Below are 5458 nucleotides of genomic sequence, written 5' to 3'. Positions count from 1 at the left end.
CCAGGAATGTGTATTAAAGGAATAGTTTACCAAAAAATGATAATTCTCTCATCATTTACTCACCCTTATGCAGTCACAAACTCAAATGACTTTCTGTCTTCTGTGAGACACAAAGATATTTTTATGCAGATATGATGAGAATATATCCACACAATGCAAGTCAATGGGATCCAACACTTCCAAGCTCCAAAAGAACATAAAAACAACATAAAGGTAATCCATATGATAAAAGTTATTAAATCCGTGTCTTCTGAGGTGATATGATTGGTTTTGGGGGAGATATAGACCGAAATGTACCTCCTTTTTCACCATAAATGACATCTGAAGCCTCTTTGGTGCGATCATGATTTGAAGCTTTATTGAACGTCCTCCGGCTTAAAGATGTCCTTTTTGGAGCTTGGAAGTGATATAATTACATAATATTTCCATCAGAATATTTTTGTGTTCCGCAAAAGAAAGTTATATGAGTTGGAGATGGCTTAAAGGCGTGGTCACACATACCTCTGCATGGCAAAATTCTGCGGCCGAAATACAGTCATCTCAATGGGAATCCACGCAATCGTGAATTTTGCGTGATGGATTTCTGGCGGCAAAGAATTTCCTTGCGCTGATTTCACCTCAGTGAGTTCAGGTCAATATCATCTGAAAAAACCTACATGTTTGGATGGAGAGAGGCACCATCTGAGGTGGGTAGTAGCTCGCTACATTTACTCTGTTACATATATATATATATATATATATATATATATATATATATATATATATATATATATATATATATATATACATAGTATTTTTTGGATAAAATTTACTTTTAAGAGTAGGTTTAAACTTGGGTACTTTTTACTCAAGTAAATTTTTAATGATTTTTTTTTTTTTACTTTTACTTCGTTACAATGGGCAACGTTACTTTCGTTGCATTACTGGTTTGAATTAAATACGTTTTAATAAACGCATAATTTATTTAGAGATTTTTGAATGAGACTTTTACCACAGCTGAACTTTACTGTTGCGCTCTGTCACTCCAGTCGAGTTCATGACTGCAGCAGCAAGCGCTCAAAACAAACACTTTTGTCATGCAATGCCTTCATTTTACACCAAGACAAGCGAAAACTTGTGGTGAGTTTTGACGATTGTGATAACGTGAGCTTGTCTGTGTTGTGGTGATGGTCATTTTCAGGGTGATTCTGTAACTATGGGCTCTTATAACCACCGTTTCTAAGTATACATTTTTATATCAGTGCTGAAATATATCAGTGCCTACTGTACAAATCCATGTAAACATCCGCGTTAAGTGTTAATGACTTATGCTCTGCCGATCGCGTGTGCGTGACTACTGGAGCGCATCTCTGCGCATGCACACTGCACAGCAACTTCACGTTTGACAGATGCAGTGCGTTTTTCTCATGGACAACAGAGAACAAGCTCTGAACTTAAATAAACCTAACACGCATCCGCATCATTATATATGATTGGGCCTGTGGAATATTGTTCACGTTTTTCATCGTAATAATGACTAGAAACTGGTTTCCAAACTTCTCTTCTAATTGACAGATTTGTCCAAATCCGACAACCATCCTTAAAGTGATAGTTCAGCCATAAATTAATATTCTGTCATCATTTCCCCACCCTCATGTTGTTCCAAACCCGTGTGACTTTCTGTATTTTGTAGAACCCAAAAGATGTTACACAGAATGTTAGAGACTGACAGCCTTAGTCACCATTCCCTTTTAAAATATGGAGGAAAAACTTTACTTTTACTGAAAGTAAATAGTGACTGAGGATAACATTCTGTCTGCCATCTCCTTAACTGTTTCATTGAAGAAAGAAAGTCATACAGGTTTGGAACAACATAAGGGTGAATGATGAAAGAATTAACAATAATAATAATAATTATTATTATTATTAAATTATTATTAGTAGTAGTATTCTGTAATACGTGTTAAATGTATTTTATGTAATGGAATATTGGAGATTAAACGTCCATTATGTTACATATGAAAGTAACTAGTTACTCGCTACTTTAGTATTTTTTTAATTGGATACTTTTTTACTCTTACTCAAGTAATTATTAACATCATTACTTTACTTAGTAATTACTTTTTTCAAGTAATTGTACTTTTACTTGAGTACAGTTTTTGGCTACTCTACCCACCTTTGGGCACCATGGTAGGCCAAATGTGACCCTTTCCCTTTTCTGGACAAGTTAATTTAGTAGTTTACCTCCTCAACCCTGCCAAAATCCCCAGAGAAGGGATGCAGAACCTTGTTACCAGATGTAAAATTGCATAAGAAACACCAAGATGCTCCCCGTCACTCACAGATCCAATTAAAAAGTGAACAAGAAAGCAAGACCAGAGGATCTGCAGGGAGGGCAGAGAAAAGGAATAGGTTCAGCTTCTTACACCTTCCGAATGAAAGAATGACTAAGGCAAACACTGTCGTTGCAGGTAAAAGTCAGATTTTTTCGGTTTGTGTCCGGAGCACATCTTTCAAAGCTTCTAGATTGAGAGGGAAGATTTCTGCATGTTTAGTTGAGAAGACAGGATCTGTATTTGAAGCAAGGGAGAATGAGTAGACTGGTTGTGAACTCACTGCAAAAATACTTTTTTGTTAGCTAGAAGGCTAACATCAACTATAACCATAACCACCATGTAATTTTGAGGCCAGTATAGCTATACTAATCTTTGCTTGCACTTTTTATGTTTTTGCAAATGTTATTAGTGCATCATAGGTCAAAGAACACAAGGGTTGGAAAAAACATTGTCAACATATTTCGTCAATGGTCAATACATTCCTCATCAAATTCATTACTATGACAGTACGAGGGTTCAAGCGTGTTTGCTCGGAAAATGAGTTAATATTTGTTTGCTATAGCCTATTCATCTTCAGTCATCTCTGTAGATTTGATTTCACAGGTAGCATATCTACAATTATATTGATGCTTAAATTCAAAGGCATAGAATAAAAAATCTAAACCAGCAGACAAAAAGCCTGATAACCGAATCTGCTGCCCAGTGATCAGCTTCCTCCCCTAGAGGCCAATTGTTATTGAGCGATGGGCCCATAAAGAGTGCCACATGTTTCTGTCTGTCAGACAAATGTGATGCTGCATTTTGGGCCTCTAACAAATGAAAATGGAGGAGGACGATGGATTTGCTCTTTGTGGGAAGATTTTCCAGCAGACAGCTACCCACCAACCATTTCTATGCCGACAGAGAGTTGAGAGGTGTCACAGTCCTCAGTATTAAGACATGACTGTGTGCATGTGTGTCTGTGTTTATGACTCACTGTATATGTAGGTCTTCTTCATGTTATTGACTTTTGGGCAAGTTGTAGTTCATTTCCACAGAAGAAGAGCCACTGAAGCCACACATAGCAAGTGTGAATGTGTGGGCAGGAGAAAGGGCGTGTGGTGCACAACGTTGTTGGTAAAATCTCCCAAAATTTTGTAAGTTATGTTGACCCAAAGGTGATCTTAAAGTGGTCATGACATGAAGAATAAAAGTTTCCTTGATCTTTTGACATATAAGAGTTCAATGTACTATAAAAACACACTGTAAGTTTCAGAACTCAAAACTTCCTCCTCACTGTAAAATGAGCATTTGTTGAAAACAAACTGCCAAAACGACTTCTTCTTTACGTCCTCCACATTGTGATGTCACACTGTGGTAGACATTTGCATCTGATCGTCTCCACAACAACACATCAATGCCTATTTTACTTTATCACTTCTGTAACCGTGCCCTGAGGTGTCATGCCCATTTAGAGTGAGGGAGCACGTATCCCCTCAGATTTTTTTAGCCAAGAGGATTTTGATTTGATAATTAAATTAATTGATTATTGCATTTACAAACGAATGCCTGTGGCAGAAATCTTTATTCACGTGCTTAGATTTTGTCTTTGTTTGATCGGTCGCTGTTCATTTACTTTATTGTTGAAATGCATTTGGCAGGTTTTGTGGCGTCTTTACACTTTCTTACTGTTTAAAAAAATGCAGCAGCTTATTATCTTATTTCAGTGTGAATCCTCTCCTTTTCAGTCATGATAAAAACTTTAAGTAACAAAAGGCGGTTTTAGATGGTTCCTCGGTAGCAGCATGTTCCGTATTTTCAATGGGAGAAAGGCCACGCGGGTGGCTGAACAGATTGAAGCATCAGTGCTAGTGTTCACGAGACAGCAGACACTGTTTCATGACTGCTTACAGCACACACTGCGCAAGACAAAAAGGGTTGTGTTATTTTTAAGGGTTGTGGTGGCTGACCTTGGTGCCCCCTTGACCTTGGTTGCCTGGTCCAAGATGGCTGACCAGCTGTATTACCTGGCTGAGCTGGTAGACCATTTTCCCTGCTAAAAAATCACCAGCTTAAGTTGTGTTTTGTGTGCTGATCCCCCAGCATGGCATGCTAGGGTGCTGGTGACCCTGACAGGCTTTTTAATGAGCTAAACCAGCTTCACCAGAAAGACCATGCTGGTCAACCAGCTTCACCAGCTTATTTTTGCTGGTGAAAAGCATGGCTATGCTGGTCCATTAGCTAGACCAGTACCAAACCAGCACTAACCAGCATTAACCTGCTTAGACCAGCAGGGGAATTGCATGCTGGTTAAGCTGGATTTTTTTTAGCAGGGTTGTTTCACCTTGTAGACCAGTGTTTCCCAATCCTGGTCCTGGAGTACCCCCAACACTACACATTTTGGATGTTTTCCTAATCTAACACGCCTGATTTAATTCATTAGCTTGTTAGTAGAGTATTCCATGTCCTGAACTGGAGTCAAATAAGGGAGACATCTGAAATGTGCATTGTTGGGGATACTTCAAACCAGGATTGGGAAAAAACAGCTCTAATCCACTATGAACAAGCAACAAACAGGCTTCCATGTTCTATAACCTCCCACCATATCAAACTAGTATGACTAAGCTGATATGGCCTGGTTTTTCCAACAGGGCGTTGACCAAGATGGTCTACCACCAGCCAGGTCCCTACTCAACCACCTAAACCATGTTCCAAACAATGGATAAAACCTTTAGGTGTTTCCAGGTGGATATTCCTGCAGGTTACAGCTGCATCTGAAAGCCTTGATGCTTCACTACCCAGTCCGTCAATGACTTCACAGGCATCGATTTGCATATGAAGGCACCTCATAAGTAAGCTGGTCTTGGACAGCATTACAATTTATCAATTTACAGCTTTCGGCTGCAGCCAACATCTTAGGGTACCATGGCAGTAGCAAGTCCACACAACTGAGCTGTTGACTTGGAAGTTCAGGCCTCCATTTGTGAAAGAAAACAGAAAATATTTTGATCAAAAACACCATCAGACACAGCAATCAGTGACATCTAGTATTGGGGTTGACATAATTATCTGTGTCTTCCTTCAGGTCCACTTCAGTTCTCTGTGTGTAAGCTTTAAAATGCCTGCTGTCTGATTGTAAGTAGGACACATCTGAAGTTTTGCTG

The sequence above is a fragment of the Myxocyprinus asiaticus genome, chromosome 25, assembly GCF_019703515.2.
Source record: "Myxocyprinus asiaticus isolate MX2 ecotype Aquarium Trade chromosome 25, UBuf_Myxa_2, whole genome shotgun sequence".
Lineage (NCBI taxonomy): Eukaryota > Metazoa > Chordata > Actinopteri > Cypriniformes > Catostomidae > Myxocyprinus > Myxocyprinus asiaticus.
The sequence above is the reverse complement of the archived record's forward strand: the minus strand, read 5'-3'. Positions refer to the sequence as shown.